Source organism: Neovison vison, chromosome 8, assembly GCF_020171115.1.
Source record: "Neovison vison isolate M4711 chromosome 8, ASM_NN_V1, whole genome shotgun sequence".
In the NCBI taxonomy this organism is placed as follows: domain Eukaryota; kingdom Metazoa; phylum Chordata; class Mammalia; order Carnivora; family Mustelidae; genus Neogale; species Neogale vison.
Genome location: NC_058098.1, coordinates 37,361,689 through 37,379,273, shown reverse-complemented (window position 1 = coordinate 37,379,273; position 17,585 = coordinate 37,361,689). Strand labels below are relative to the sequence as shown.

General features: G+C 40.3%; 1 protein-coding gene across 2 annotated transcripts in view; it reads right to left on the bottom strand.

Annotated features, from left to right (window-relative positions):
• BTBD3 (BTB domain containing 3) overlaps positions 1–16,792 on the bottom strand; it is a 35,567-nt gene extending 18,775 nt beyond the window's left edge. Inside the window, exon 1 of one of the 2 annotated variants that reach the window (XM_044263457.1) lies at positions 16,686–16,792. The gene's annotated coding sequence lies outside the window, so the exon portion shown is untranslated. Of the gene's footprint in view, positions 1–15,052; positions 15,135–16,685 lie in introns of those variants that run through there. The other variant, XM_044263456.1, reaches the window with a different exon arrangement.
• Positions 16,793–17,585: the final 793 nt, after the last annotated feature.

Below are 17,585 nucleotides of genomic sequence, written 5' to 3'. Positions count from 1 at the left end.
TTTACGATTTGGTCATCATAATAAACACATCCACAAGGATCTCTAATAATGAAATGCCTTCTTTCCCTTTTACAATGTACGTGACTAGCATGAAATATAGTTATATTAAGCAAACAGTGCAAGATCTAAAAATAAGAAATCTGCTCCACTGAGAGAAATCGTGCTATGGGAAAATACAAATACATGTGAAGTTATACAAGGCATCTTCACACCCAATCTCTAACCTAACTTTTCTGGAGTAGAGACTATCAAATGAAAATGAAAAAGGCACAAACAGTTCTAAACTAAGTCACAAAAATGTTTCCTAACAGAAAATTCAAGTAGAATTAGAAACCTGTGACAAAAGATTATTATAGCAACCAACTTCTGGCAAAAACTCAAAGTAAAATCTGTTCTAAATCCAAATTTAAAAAATAGGTTTTATGCTACTTTTAATTAGCTTTAAAGTATACAATGCTCCATGACTGTTGAGAAGGACACAATATAAAGGTACACTGTCCTATAAAGGTTGGCAAAACCTTAACTATACCAACACCAAGTAACATTCAGAGATGGTTTCCATTTGCTGCAGAAAATAATTATTTGGCACTGATAAAGTACTCCCTTGTTGTTTCCATCCCTCATGCTGCCGTCATCAAAATAAAAGTTGAGACGGTTCTGTACTTAGTTTCACTGCATATGCCAGAACTAAGAAAATAAGGTATTTCAAGCGAAAATTCAAATTCTAATATATATTCAGCAAGCATTTCTTTTTTTAATTAAGAGCTACTACGTAAGTAGGTCAGTACTTGAACTGCCCAGAGGTATAGAATAAGATAATTTAATTGCTCATAAAATAATTCTCAAATAAGTCTCACTTGGAAAGTCAAAAGTAGGGGAGCCTGGGTGGCTCAGTGGGTTAAGCTTCTGCCTTTGGCTCAGGTCATGATCTCAGGGTCATGGGATAGAGCCCCACATCGGGCTCTTTGCTCAGCAGGGAGCCTGCTTCCTCCTCTCTCTCTGCCTGCCTCTTTGCCTACTTGTGATCTTTCTCTCTGTCAAATAAATAAATAAAATCTTTAAAAAAAAAAAGTCAAAAGTATTCATAAAAATGTTTTTAAATTTGGGTTTCCCTAATTTCTGCTCATAAAACAACAGGCAGACAGTATTTATGCGTGTACCTTAAGTATAAAGAGCAGATTAAAGATTAATAAATATCCAAACCTAAATATATCCTCAACGAGTGGCAATTCAATTGTTACTTTTTTTAAATAACAGAATACCATTTCACCATAGTTGAGAGCTACATGCACCTATTCAAGGTCTACAGTAATGATGGTAACTGGAACCAAAGGAAAAGCAGTCTCTGAAAATGGTGATCACAATTTACAGGCATAAGCATTTTACTAGCTGGCCACAGCAAGGCCATGGATCCACCAGGAATTCAGTAGAGGAGACTTGGTTGATATCAGCATTTAAGGTAAAACTCTCATAAAACGTAAAAGACAGGGGTGCCTGGGTGGCTCAGTGGGTTAAAGCCTTTGCCTTCGGCTCAGGTCATGATCATGATCCCAGGGTCCTGGGATCAGCCCCACATCGGGCTCTCTGCTCAGCGGGGAGCCTGCTTCCTCATCCCTCTCTCTGCCTGCCTCTGACTGCTTGTGATCTTTGTCTGTCAAATAAATAAATAAAAATCCTTAAAAAAATTTTTTTTAATGTAAAAGATAGCATCAAATGGGAAACAAAAAGGAAAAATTAGTAGGTGGTGCGTGGCCAAGTTTTAACCAACTACTCTGTGCCACTCTTCCTGAAGAGGTACAAAGTGAAACAAGGATAGCTCAGTCTCTCCTGCTCCACCAGCATGATAGGACTGCAGACTAAGAGTCCATCCAAGAAGAAAAGAAATTCTCTCTCACCCTTCTCACATGGTTTGCAATGCATTTTGAATCGCCATGACCTGGCTGTGAGCTCTTTATCCTGTCCTCTTCATGAGCTCACCTAGCAAACAAGACTATTCCCATACTGCAAATGAGCCTGTTGCCTCTTGCCATCCTCACTGCTCCTTCTTCCTGGCAAATCTACCTACCAGAAGCCTACCCATCCTTCCTAATGCACCCCCCAACGCCCCAACAAGGAAGATTTCCTGGTGCTGAGAGACTCTCCATGCAGCACTCTCTCATATTTCCTCCTGCCCTACGTGGTCTAGTGAGTCGGAGTTCTCTGAGGGCTCCATTTCCACATCTCCCAATAAGAGCTAACAGCACCACACCCACGTCTGGCTTCCAATCACTGTCTAACAGGGAGGACCGTGTCCAACACATCCAAGTCCATCTAGAACCCTACAGTGCATTTATGGAGTGCAACTGATTCTGGGTTTAAAATGGTCTGAAACTGAGGTTTATGATGTTTTTAGCTGCCTGAGCTGGTTTATGTGAGGTACAATGGTAAAGAACCTAGACATCTTTTAAATGTGTCCCGAGGCTCTCTTGAACATGTCTAAGCACAAATGTGGTTTTGTAATATTGCATTCATCTTGCAGCTAGGTCAACTGACAATGCTAAAGCTCTACTTAAAGCAAGTCCCCACATGTGTCTAAAGCAAGGCTTTTCTTCATCAGAAGTCTAAAATTTATTGTAGTACAATAGTCACATATTCAAAGTTAGAATATGCAAGCAAGACCCAGTTACTAGGACAAAGCTGCCTTTATCAACTAGTCTCAATTCATGGTCTGGCATATTTATTTATAGCACCAATAGAGAATTTTAGTGATTTAATGAACTGGAAGGGATAATAAATTCTCAGCAATTCACATGAAAAGAAGAAAGTAGTCATATGAATAATCTAAAAAAATAGATAATTACAGAGACTTTTGCTTTGAAATGCGTTTTGTCTATACTTAACACTGAATGGATAAATTTCCACTACATTAGACACACCCAATCTTCAAACAAAGTAATAAAACAGGCTTGTGTGTACAGGGCGCAGTATATGAACAGTCTGGAAACTCACACCTACGTGGCAAACAAACCACAGTGCCCGGATGGGCAATGTCACAACAGGATTACTGCAGAGCATGAGCACAAGTAGAAAAGTGCACTTTTTACACATGTGTGTTTCCACATCATCCTTTACCAAGAAGAGCTAAAATAGTGTTTGATTTTTGTTCCACCAAAAATAAAGAATTCTCAACTTGTCTATATATTCTCTTACAACACTGGAGTAAGAATAAATAAAGACGGTAATATCAGTACCTTCTCCATGGCTGCAAAGTCTCTTGCATGTTAACAAAGGAAACTTTTACCACCAGCAATGATTTTAAAAATCATAAGTAGGGTTGATAATGTTAATAAACTGTTATAAAGCAATGGTTTGAATTGTGCACTAGCAAAAAAAATAAAAATAACTTGGATTTCCAAGTAACTTAAAATGGCTATAAGATGTATTTTTTTGGAAGGTGGGATAAGGTTAAATATGTTGTTCTGTGCCTGTTGTTAAAAGTATGCATGACTTTAAGGTATGAAGCATGTTAAGCAGTTTTGAAATGAACCGGTTAAGAAATATCTGAAGTAGGTAGAAGTGACTGCAGCCCTCTGAAACCTCCTAATAACATGTGGTAGTGGTGATGCATAACCAAAAGCCCTCATGAGAGGAGCCATCTGCTCCAAATCAGAAGAGGGAGAGTTCGCTCCAGAAGCTCTTAAAGAACTGGTCCATAGCCTGGCTCTGCGACTCTTATCACTGCTGATGCTGCTGGTTCCTAAGCCACCTGAAGTGAAGATCACTCCAGGTCCTGAACAGCCAAAGGGAACACGCACTGAAGGACAAGTCAAATTGCCTTTCTCTCCCCATTCCTCCCTGCCCACACCTGGGGAACTGGAGGATTTAGCAACAGTGGTACAACAGCTTCGATGAATAGAGATTAGCTACTGTTCCTTCCTTTGCCATAGTCAAAGTACTATTTCGTGGGGGAATCTCTGGGAGATGCAGCATTAAAAACTGTTGGATTTAATTAAACCTTGACCCTTGAGCACATATCTTTTTAATATTCTTTGTGATGAAATGGGAAGAACTCTTAAACCCATATATAGTGAAACAGAGATAGAATGGTTGCCTTGAGAAAAAAAACAACTCATACAATTGTTTGTGTTAGAGCTGAACGAGCCACTTTGTTCATGGAATACCACTGTACTGGAGAAAATTTGCCAAATATGCTTTACGACACTTAAATATCTAGCTGACATCTTCTCAAAAATGAATAAAGTGAGAGTGTCACTTCAAACAAAACAAATTTAAAAAAAAAAAACTACTGCCAATGATAAAATTCAAATATTTAAGGATATTAAAATTTCAGACATCTTGATTATACCACCATGAGTTTGAGTTTGATAGCTTCCCAACACTTACTTTAAGACTGTTTCTGATGAGATTGGTGATGATATTAAATGAATGTAGTTTTAAAATACTGTATAATAAAACATAACATTTGAGAGATTTGCATAACTCACTGAACCAATGTTTTCTAATAACAGTGCAATTACATTACAAAATCACGCAGAGGGGAAAAAAATGGTCGATTTGAAGTACAAGACAGACCAATGGACTTTAGTGTAACAGAAGTACAACAAGTTCACTGATAGTTTCAGATTTCACATGGCAATTAACCTTTAAAAAAACTAACGTTCAAATTTTGACAAGGCAGCAAAGAATATTCACAATAATCTGAAAAGGCTATTAAAATATCATTCCTTTCCCAGCTACCTGTCTGGAAGACGAGATTTCCGTCATACTATTCGAACCGAAACAAACATACATTCATACATACATTTATTTACTTAAAAGATTTTATTTATTTGTCAGAGAGCGAGAGCATGCACAAGCAGGGGTAGTGGTGGTGGGAGAAATGGGCTCCCCACTGAGCAGAGACCCGGATGGAGAACTTGATCCCAGGACCCTGGGATCATGACCTGAGCCGAAGGCAGACACTTAATCGACTAAGACACCCAAGAGTCCCAAATTTATTTATTTTTAAACACATAATACATAAATTTTTTTCTTTGCTTTCATTTCTACTCTAATAAACAACAAGAGAGAAAACCCCTATAAACAAAACTTCCCTGTGTTTCTCAAAATAGGAGTATAAGAATCCTGAGACCAAAAAGTATGAGAACCACTGATACCCGCCTAGCATCATAAGGATTAAGAGTTTGGATTTTATTGTAAACATGAATTGTGGTCAGCTCTTAAGTGTTGTTTTGTTTTGCTTTAATTTTTTTTTACTTATTTGACAGAAAGAGAGAGAGGTCACAAGTAGGCAGAGAGGCAGGCAGAAAGGGGGAAGTAGGCTCCCTACTGAGCAGAGCCCGATTGGGGGGCTCAATCCCAGGGCCCTGAGGGACCCTGAGATCATGACCTGAGCTGAAAGCAGAGGCTCAACCCACTGAGCCACCCAGGTGCCCAGCCCTTAAGGGTTTTTAACAAAAGTTCTTTTAACACAACAGCCTTTTTGTTTTATTCTTCTAGAAAATAATTCCCATAGCATAATTCTCAACTACTCAATCCAAAAAAAATTTTTTTTGCACATTAGGTAAGTAGAATAGAGAACACAAGAGAAACAAGACAAACTGCCACAAAAATTAACAGCAGTCAAAAAACGAATATTCTAATTGTTCTATGGCCCTGTATGGTACCTTATTAGCTTTGCCCCAACTTCACCAAATTCACAGAACATGAGGTACAAGATTCTCAGAAGACTTAAAATGAGAAAAATTTAAACAGATTTTGAGTTGACAACTGTCCTTAGAAATTTCACATAAATTTTAGCACTAAGAAAGAAATAGATGTTTCTCCCTGATAATCTGCTTTCTCTTATACCACATTTCCTTAGAAGAATTACAAGTAGCAGCCCCATAGTTCATCTTCCCCTCTGATTTCCAAACCATGAGAGATTATGGACTCTGGGGAAATGAACTGAGGGTTTCGGAGATGGGGAGAGTAAGGAAATGGGTTAAGCTGGTGATGGGTATTAAGGAGGGCACGTACTGCATGGAGCACTGGGTGTTATGCAAATAATGAATCATGGAACACAACATCAAAACCTAATGATGTACTGTATGGTGACTTATATAGCATAAACAAATAAATACATACATACATACAAAAAGAAAAAGTAGCAACCTCTGCTGTCCCCCCAAGGTAAGCATGGCTGCCAACATAAAGAGAATTTGCTGTTCACTTTCTCCCTTCATTTAGAGACACACATTTAGTTAAACCTGACTCTCTCACATTTATTTAATACAGTCCTATGAACTATGTATACACAGTACAATATATTTGGTTCTACATAATAACCAAAATCTTTGTAACATATTAAGTAGAAAATAGTTTGCTGGAAATAAAGTTCAGGTTAGGACTTTGCTGAAGTCCAAAGGAAATACTTCATCTACAAGCAGTAATTTCTCATTTAAAAACAGCCTTTACTGGGGCACCTGGCTGGCTCAGTTGGTGCAGCATGCAACTCCTGATGTCAGGGTTGTGAGTCTGAGCCCCTTGCTGGGTATAAAGAGTACTTAAAAATAAAATCTTTAAAAAAGAAAAAATAAACAAAAAAACCTTTTACTGAAGACCTGGTGTTCAAATACTTTCTTAGCTTCACTTATAAAAGGATTTTAGAGGTTGTGTATGTTGGTACAATTATAATCCTCATAATTACTTTATACCCAATAATTATATGTTATTATAGAAAGACAGTAAAATCAAAATACAGGTTGTCCCAAACTTGAGCATCTGATTCTCGTATTACTCTTGAGTATCTGATTCTTGTATTACTCAAGTCAGACACTATTATATATTGACATCCCTAACCAACACGCATTTCGCAGAATGTATCAATGCCTTGTAATGATTTTGAGTACCTGCCAGCAGCTGTATGCTAGCAAGAGTTCAGGATCAAATTTGGCACTTTGAGGACTCTTTCATGACACTGACAAGAAAAAATAGGTAATAAAGTAACCCAGTATCTCGGGTAAGTATAGGCTGTAGGTCCCACAGAGATACTGTTGAGTAGTACTAAATTAACTAGAAAACCCACTAATTCACATAAATAATTCTATATATTGAAAGATGTGTTGAAACCATGTGGGGGAGGGGTGGGGAGTCTGCTGAAGAACGATCAGAAGGGACCAGAAATGACCGGACCACACACTTACCTCCACTGCTGACTGCCCACTCTCCAACAAACAGGTGTCAGTTTCTAGTACTTACTTACCCTATCTCCTAAGGCCCCAGGAAAGGGAGAGAGAAGAAACCATGGAAAGGGCGGGGATCCTCTGGGATGCACCCCTACCAGAATGGGTGTCTGACATGGGGACATGGGGAGAGAGGGGACATGGCAGTGAGGGGATGGGGCCTGTGGGAAGAGGGGACAGGGCCTGGGGGAAGGGCTAAACAAGAGAAAGCAACAGCTGGCAACAGCTGTTTGGAGCTTGAACTTACATCTTAAGCAAGAAGTGCTTCTGAGTAGCTTTTCACGATTTTTAATGATGACAATATTATTTCAGGAAAAGAAGCCTGCTGTAACACTAATTAAAAATTTTACCATTTTCTAGACTTTCTAGGAATGTAGATCATTCCCCCAAAAACCCCCCAATAACACATCTAAATGTAATTTGACTACTATACCTGACTTTTTAACTACATTTTTCATGAACAGAGATATGAAAATAAGTAGGATCTTGGTAATCCCTTGTCTATCCAGAGACCTAAAGTGCAATAATGCCGAAAGGCCAAAATTAGTCCCTCACTATAGATCAGGTATGTTTGCTGGTGTTGGGTGGGCAAGATTACCACTTCCAAAAACACTGGATGAATATAAAAAGAAGTGGCAATTTTAAAAAGAAAAACAAAACAAAACAAAACAAAAAATAACTTTACAAAGAAAACAATTGCTACATATGTCCCCAAACCAAGTGTAGAACTATAAAAACAAGGTATATTCTCCAACTGAGCTATCAATTAATAAATAGCCTAATCTAAGGGTTATTTTGTGATTCAGCAGCAGAAAGACAGGTCAATGCTTTCTGTTCCAACTTGGCCAATAACACTGTTTGGGGTTCAAAATAAAATAAATTATAACAGTGATATTTGCAAAAGAATGAATCTTCACAATAACCTAACCCAGATATAATGCTAATCTGAGTTTCAAAGGCAAATCAAACTTTTCAGGCAGATGTATTCAGAACAGTGGTGCTTCAGAAATTCTATTCCAAATGTGTTCGGTAATCATGTCTAAACCACTTAACACCCTCTAACTGAATATGGGGATTGCTCTTGCTCATATACTACTACAGAAAAATTCAGGAGGTAAAAAATAAGGAACTATACATGCCTAGAGGGAAAGAAAGCACAAACTTAAGAAAAATGTCACAGATTTTGTGTTTAGGTAATAGCTGTTGAGCTTACGCATTTCTAGAATTACATACATTTTGGTTTATTCTTTGGTTGCTTATATGATCTCTAAAAAAATCATCTTTTTCTTGTATTTGACATCACTTATTTGCACAGCAACTACAACAGGACAAACCATACACATAGCTCTTACTCTACCAAAAGAGAAGGGAAGGGAGTCTGATGTTTTTGCCATACTCTGGATTTGAAGAACATAAGAGGAGACTCTAGAAACACTGTAAGCAAAACTCTAAAATGACTGCAGCAGACTGCAGTCTGGGAAGCTGAAGGTAAAGGACTGAGATGCCTGGATTTTGTGGATTTAGTACCATGTTCAATTACATAAGTGAACATGTACTGTGGCTCTGAGTGGTTTCAAAATCACTTTATGAAAGAACTCATTGCAACCTCGGAGGTTGCAACCTCGGAGGACAAAGTTTCAACGGGACATAAGAGATGGAGGATGTCCTTAACAGCAAGCAAGCACAAAAAGAGAAAACAAATGGTTGCATTCCACTCTGAGGGAGTGGTTAAAAAATTTAGTAACAGTGTATCACTGATATTTACCAGGGAGCTCAGACATGATTTTGAAAATTCTCCAAAGTGAAGCCACTGTACCCTTGGTTAAAAGCTGAAATCCAGAGAGCAGGTTCTAGAACCTAACTCACATCATTCAAATGAGAATCAAGGCAGAGCGCTAGGCTTTTCTGACAGTTAAGCAACTTGTCCCCACACACTGGCACAATTCAGCACTTTACAGTCTCTGACTTAATCCTCATAGCCAGTCTACATATTATTACATCCACTGTAAATCACACATTCTAGAACTTCTCCCTTGCTGGTGGGATGTTAAATAATTAATGTTGGACCCAATGATGCCAAGGTTTATACTACTTTATAAGAAATCTATTGAAAAAGAAAAAAAAAAGATAAGGCAGGCTACATTTATTCATTCAAAAATATTTACTGAACACCTACGTACCAGACACATGGGGCAAATTAATGAACAGACATAAAATATTTGCCCACAAAGAACTTACAGCCTAGCAGGGGTAGGAAAAGAGACAATTCACTATCAATCAATTAACCAGTCAGGTAGTATTTTAGAACGTTAATAGATGCTACAGAAAAATAAAATAGTGCAGAGCTCTGTAAGAGGGATACAGAGCTTAACATGCACTTGAAAATGGGGCAGACCACACTGACAAAGGTGATATTCAGGTAAAGTCTGGAAGGAGGTGAGGAAACTGGCAATGAATATACTTGGGGAGAAAATATTACAGGCAGAGGGAAAACCCAACACAAAGACCTCGAAGTGGGAATGAGTCTATTATATTTCTGGATCAACAAGGAGGTAAAGATGACTGGAATGGAGGGAAAGAGAGGGAGAGAAGTGGGAAAAAGGGCAGAGTTAGTTGTAGGCAGATTTGTATTGGGCTTTGTGAAGCTTTATGGGAAAACAGACTTTAATCTGAGTAAGGTGGAAAGCCACAGCACAGTTTTAATTTAACCTGACTCCTGTTTTAAAAAGATTACTCTGGTTTATTATGCTGATAACATATTAAAAGGAAGCCAAGGAATGAAAAAAAGAGGGGCCACTGTAATAATCCAGTCAAGAGGTGCTGGAAACTTGGACAAGGGTGTGAGGAGTAGATAGAGGTGGGGAAAGGGGCAGAGATCCTGGATTTATGTGGACAACAGGATTGTGGGTACATTTTGAAGATACAGGAGCAGGATCTGTTGACAGCCTTGATGTGGAAAGAAGAGAATAAGGATGATTCCAAGGGTTTTACTTTGAATAACCTGAGAAATGAACCTACCACCCACCAAAATGGGCCAGGCTGGAGGAACAGCAGGTTTGTAAAGAAAAATAAAAACTCAGCTTTAATCCTGTTAAAACTGAGGTATCTTTTATGTATTTAAGATTTCAAAAAAGTAGTTGACATGTGCCTCAGAAGTTTCAGAGCACTTTCTGGAAATACACATTTGGGAGTCTTATGCAGCTACATGCTTTTTTACTGAAGTCTTATAACTGTTTGTGACAAGAGTCCTACAGGAACTGAGCCCCGAAGCATTCCAAATTAATAGGCTAGTGAGAAAAAAGCAGTGCAAATTTTAAAAAATTACTGAAAGAGTGAAACCAGTGGCCAAGGAAAAGCAGCAGCATGTGGTGTCCTTGAAATCAAGTGATGTATGTAAAAAAAGGGAACGACCAATTTTATCAATGCTGCCAATAGGTGAAGATGAGAACCGCAGGTTTAGCAACTTGGAATCTCTTTAGAAAATGTCCTAGTGCCGGTATGGATTGAATATGATGTTATCATTTCAATTTGCATATGAACTGAATGTTTTTCTAAAGAATTACCTATAAGAAAGGATTTACTACAATTTAATATTTGGGACTCAAATCAGTTGATCTGTTAAGAAATACTGTTAAGAAAGTGATAATCTGGGACGCCTGGGTGGCTCAGTTGGTTAAGCAGCTGCCTTCAGCTCAGGTCATGATCCCAGCGTCCTGGGATCGAGTCCCACATCAGGCTCTTTGCTTGGCAGGGAGCCTGCTTTTCCCTCTGCCTCTGCCTGCCACTCTGTCTGCCTGTGCTCGCTCTCGCTCCAAATCTTCAAAAAAAAAAAAAAAAAAAAAGAAAGAAAGTGATAATCTATAAATTCTATCAGTAATTTGTCAGTAATTGAATAACTGAATCAGCAATTTAATTCCTATCATTTAACAAAACAGAACAAATAAGCCTTTAGGTAAATTGGAGATAAAATATAGATTTTGTCCTGGTGAAGAATTATGACAAACCAAAAGCCACTATCACACTATTGTTTTTCCTATTAAATAAAGAACAACACAAGTTTGCACATTACCACCAATACTATTTGATAATGTTCCAGAATCATTTTATCATGTTCTAGGAATCTTAACATTAGTGCAGCATGCCACAAAACCAAAATAAAAAGATTATTAGAAAGAAGTAGAAACAAGCGTCATTATTGGCAACTGATTATATAAGTAGGAAACCCAAGAGAATAAACTGCTCTTAGAGTAAAAGCCCTTAGAGTAAAAGCCAGCTATAAAATAAATATACAAAAATACTATCTTATACTAGCAGTAGCCAATTTGAAGAACTCATCACAACAGCAACAAAAACGTAAATACCAAAGAAGAACCCTAATAAGACATGTTAGGATGTAAATGAAACAAAACAAAAAACAAAAACAAACAAACAAAAAAACTCTTCTAGGAGAGCTAGAAGGTCTAGATAAACTTCTAAGTCTCTTAAGAGAAACAGTGACTACATGTAGATGACAGTCCTTGCCAAAGAACAAGAATACTCGTTACTGTAGTGGAAAACTGCAACAAAACCAGGAAAGGGGAAAGCAGATAAGACAAGCAGCAACTTAGCCCACCTAAAAGAATGAAATGCTACACCTTAAGTGAGGAGAACTGAGAAGTACTCCAGTTTACTCAAACTGGAGAAGAAAGGATGTCAGGCTAAAATAAGGTTAGTAAAAGCTGTTTATGGAGCCCTACATCCCAGGATGCTCTTCCAGGACGCTGCAAAGGTCTGGCTGACAGTCCCAGAGCTCAGTAAGACTGGAGACTGATTCATAGTCGAGAGTAGATAAATCAGTTAAGTCTCTGGGCTGTGAGAGCCCAGGAACCTTCCCCCAAAGTGACTCTATACAAAGAGAATGCTGAGACTCCTGCCAGATGCCTCCGGGAACCTGGCAGCTAGATCCTTTCCACAGCTCAGGATGCTGGAAGACCACACTCTCTGAGCAGCCCAAGAGGAAAGACCCTACAAAAGGCTCCAGTGAACAATTCCGAAGAAACAGTAAACAGTCAAATGGCTGTCACTGGGGAGGGAGACTCAGGGGAATGGGGGAGAGGTAGAAAAGAGAGGGGCAAGGAACCATTTATTTTACAGTAAGCCTTTTGGTACTCTTAGACTTAAACTATGTGCAAGTATTGGTTTAAGGATAATAAAATAATTATCTTTATCTGCAAGGACAAATGAATGTAATTGTTTTTCTAAGGAGTATCCTGACTTGCTCTACCAGGTATTTCTACGTATTCTAAATCTACAATTTAAAAGACTTGGCATTAAGGTTAGAGATCAACACATAGTTGAGTAAGACCTAAAACAGAAGCAAACCCAAGCTAGCCAATATCTTAATATGTAATAAAGGAAAGACCACAACCAACAAGGAAAGGATGGACTATTTAACAAATGCTGTTGGTGGAACTGACCAGCTGGGGAGGAGATGGTATAAGACAATTCACATCCATACATTAATACAGAATTAAATGTGAAAATCTAATATATTTCCAAATTTTCTGTTACATTTACCTCCCCTCTACACTTTTCAAACATAAATGTTTATAAGGAAAAATCATAAAGGACAAGATAGAGCTTGAATACATAAAACTATTTTGCTGTTTGGAAAATACCATAAAGTAAATAAGAAAGACAAATAAATCACTGCAAATATGATAAAGTGATAATACTCTTTATATGAAACAGGTATTTAAAATCATTTTTTAAAATCTTCAGTTAAGAGTAAAGGGGGCAAAGTACCTGAACAAACACCTTTCAAAGGTAAAAAAAGAAGCAAAACATTAATATCACTAGTTACCAAAGAGTATAAGTTAAGACCACATTTTTATAGAAAATTAGGAAAGATTAAACACTGGAATGCCGCCACAGTAGGGAAACCATTAGGTGCATAAGGGAACCAATGCGTCTTGGCATAAGCAGTTTGGCAACATGCCTTAAGAGTCCTAAAAAGAGTTCACCTCTGCCCTAGGAATTCTGCTATAAATCTAGCCCAAGCAAGTCTGAGATACCAAGAATTTAAGGCATAGGCATTTATCCCAGTTCTGCCTACGAGTCTGCTCTTAACTTTCTGAGCCTACTAACTCTCTTGCCAGATTCTGTTGAAGGCCTTCCTCTATTTGGCTCATTCCATCTTTCCAAACTCTATGTTACAGGCCCCGTTATTACCCTGATTCCACAGATAAAGCAAACCCAATAAAAGAATCGGGTAATTAATAAAGACCACTTAGATCTGAAGTGGCTGAGATAGGATTTACAACAGCATTTAACACCATTTTTTTCAACCACTAAAAAAAGGAAATGTCAGACAACAGAAAACTACTTAAAGTTTGACATATCCATCATTAGAAATCTTACATCCAGGGACACCTGGGTGGCTCAGTGGGTTGGGCCTCTGCCTTTGGCTCAGGTAGTGGTCTACAGGTCCTGGGATCAAGCCTCACATGGAGCTCTCTGCTCAGCAGGGAGCCTGCTTCCTCCTATCTCTCTCTCTCTCTCTGCCTGCCTCTCTGCCTACTTGTGATCTCTGTCAAATAAATAAATAAAATAATTTTTAAAAAAAGAAAAGGGCAGTATTTAAAATTGCAGATGAAATTAAAATTGCCAATTTTAAAATATTCAGACAAATAAGGCACAAGTGGAAGCATGCCATTTCATGAACAGTTTATTTCTGATGATGTGATTTTAATTTTAATTTGGGGGGGGGTAATTCCCTAAATGTCTACAACAGGGACAATTTCTTTTTATTTCAAAATGTTTAGAAGCCATAAAACCAACAGATTCTCTCAAATGTAGGTGCTTTGAAGGCCTCAATTTTGAAATGTGATGAAAAATGAAAAGAGGAGGTGAGAGTTTATGATCTTAGCAGCAAAGCATTACTGTTGAACTACAAGGTACATCAAATGAGAAAGATTTCCATCATTATTTTGAGTAAGATGGGGGAAAAAATGATCCTTTCAGAATTTGCTTGACAGTCCAGTTAATGGATATTTAATTAGCACCTAAGACAGGAGATAGTTGCAGGAGAAAACCTCTTCAACTCCCAAAGCACGCTCAGAAACACTGGTCTACTAAAAACATTTTGGAATTGATGGACCGAATTCTGATTATTATTTACACAGTAAAGTTTGAAAGGTTTCAAAAAGCAAAAGCCTAAGACATGTAAATGACAGATTTCTGTACTACTTTGTTCAGAGCTGCATCAACAGTTCCTTGCAATCCAAACCGGAATTAGAATACCTGTTTTGAGAGTGAACATTTTCAAAAATTATCTTCGGGTGTGTGTATGTTGGGAAGGAAAGGAGTGGGCAAATTTGCAGATTTTAAAAAAACAAAACAAACAAACAAAAAAAACACTTTTCCTTTATTAAAGTATAATACTACAAGTCATTTAACTTTTTGTAAAGAATCAAAGCAAAGCACTTTCTAAGAACAAAGCAAGTTAAGGCTGATGACGACTTCTTTCTTGCTTTTTGGCCACAAATTACCAGAAGATTTTTTGGCTGTGGGATTGTATTTCACTTTTAAAATTTCTGAAATACCTTAGGACTTTGCAGAAATTAAATATACAATATTTAGGTTTCTGTGCCCCCAAAAGACAACTGTTTAAAAAAGAAACACCGTCTCTCTCCACTACATTTTAGAACTTTGTTAAACAAGTTCTCTGCGCAAAGACTTGGATAATGAATATTCCTCATAGCTGCGAGCTGTATCACCCCATACAACAGCATTAATAATTCTGTAATCACTTAGAAAGAAAAACTGGAACTGTATGAGCTCACCCTTACCTGAGCGGAGGCCAAGAACTGAAAAGGGTGATTCAAATTCTTCGGAAAAGGAAGAGTCCTATTCTGAAACCCAAAGGTAGGAGGACCCGCCCACTTCCCCTGGAGGACTCGTTGCTATAGGAACCCGCAGTAACCCTTCAGAGCCAGTACAGTCTGGGGGAGGGGGATTCTCCCAGAGGTTGGGGGATGGTTAAAAGAAGGGAACGGGGAGAGGGTAAAGAAAGGGGGGTGGGTTGAGAGGTTAAAAAGACAATGAAACTCCTTGGCTGTGGCAAGGGTCAGAGAAGGAGGGCTGCGTGACCCCAAAGGGAATTCAAAACATCAGTGAGAACAATGACCTGGACGCTGGAGTCACAGTATAGTTAAAACTTAAGTTTGAACCATTAGACACTTCCCTCCCTACCCGGTGGGAAACAAAATACCCTTTGTCAGTTCCTGTCTCTGGAAATTGAAGCTAGACTTTTATCTCAACTACAAACAGAATGCTACTTCGTAAAATTGAAATCTTGACTTTATTAAACCAGTGTTTCCCAAGCTCTGTTGCAAATTAGAAACACCTAGGGATCTTTAAAATATACATTGTTTTAATTTGTCTGGGGTGCTATTTAAACTGAAGAGTTTTAAAACTCTCCAGTGATTCTCTTCTGCGGGCAATTTTGAAAACTACTATAGTCCGTGATTTGGCGAGGTGGTAGGGTGTTTAAAAAAAAAAAAAAGGAAAAAGGCGGCACAATTATCTCCTTTTGTCTTTTTAAGGCTAATAATAGAATTAGCTGGCTTTCTCCAAGCACACACAGGACAATAGGTTTCTTGACAAACAGGAATCCCCAGCATGCTCTAACAGTACTTTCTTTGAGATAAAAAGACTAGGTAGTATAACCTTTTTCTTCCCAAGATAGCAAACATCCTTCCGACCCAAACACTAAACTTTTACACCGATTTTTCGAGCGAATGTACCACGAATGCCTCTCAGAATTGGGAAGGACGAGTCCCAGCACCAGAAGGAAATAGAACCCCCGTAAGACCACCATCATTCGACAAGGTTCTGAGGCGACCAGGTCTGGGAAAGGCCGGGATGTACGTCCCTGGAGCCCCCAATGCGGGCCCCGCTGGCAGCGCCTCAATAAAGTTACTCAGGCAAGTTTGCTCCGGTTTCCAACCATGCGCCTCCCCGACCCAGGGGCGCGGCCCCCGCCACCTGCTCGGCGCCAATGCTGCCCAGCCGCGCCCCCTCCCTGGACCTCCGCCACCTCCGCGGGTCGCGCACTCTGCGGGCTAGCAGAGTGGTCAACTGGAGCCCGGGCGGGCTAGCTTCGCCCCTCCCCGGCGCCCCTTGGCTGCAGCTGGCCCTGCCCCTCGGGCCACGGCGCCAGGACCCCCCACGCGGGCCCCGCACCTTCCTGCCTGGAACCCCTCGGGAAGCCCGCTCGTGCAGCCAGTGTCTCTCCAGCCTAGGCTGGGGATCCCGGCGCCCCCACAACCCCGGGCCGGGTGCCTGCCCCGCTGCCCCGTCCCGGCCCAGAAGCGCTCCACACCTTCGGCCCAGGGTCGGGAGCGCGCCCCTGGCCGGGCGGTCCGGTGCTGCGCACGCGCGGAGGCGCCTGCCAGCTCACCCGCGGCGCCCTCCACTCACCGTCCGCGCTCTTCGTCACCTCCGGCGTAGCCGCCGCCTGCGCTGCTCGCCGCTCGACGCCCCGGCCCGGTGCCCACTCCTCAGGCCCCGGCCCGGGGACTCGGGGATCCAGCGCCCGGCGGGCTTTGGCGGGCACCCGCACGCAGGGCACGCTTCGCGGGGCCGCGGGCGCGCGCCCGAGCGCCGGGAGGGGGCGGGGCCAAGCAGGCCGCGCGCCCGGAGGCAGCCCTGGATAAGGGGCATGCGCAGTGCCTGTCCTTTCCTAGGGTCCAGTTGCGAAGAGGGCGGTGACCCTGGAACTGGGAATGGGGGCAAAGTGGAAAAGGAGTAGGATTCCTCCTCTCTGAGAGGCAAGTTCACCCTTGTCCTGCAGACCGCAGGGTTTTTTTTCTCTGGTTCCTTCAAGTAATGTGTTCAGCATTTATTGAGCACCTACTTTTGCAGAGCTTTTGTTCAGGATACAGGGCATTCTCCGATAATGGGGAACCATTGGCTTGAAATTCCTTTTTCCTGCACTGATTGCGTCCTTCTCTTTGAACACTCTTAAGTGGTTTGGGAAAAGAGAGTTGCTTCTGGGTTGGGGTGATGCCGAAAACTTCATTGAGAAGCCTGGAAGAATAAGAACTGGCGTCAGAAGTTCACCCAGAGAGAACGGTGAACACAAGGGAAGTAAGTTGCAAAAAAAATACACACACACACCCCCCATGGAGACAAGTTTAACCAGAGTGTATTGTTCATAATGAAGGGCAAATAGAATGGCTGAAAGGGCACTTGAAACTCATCTGGAAATTATTTTTAATGCTTAACCTCAAACTTACCTTTTTTCAGTGGGTGATTGAAAAATGCTAAAGATGGTGGGAAGAGAAGAGGTGAGGTCTGATTAAATGCAGAATTTAGAAA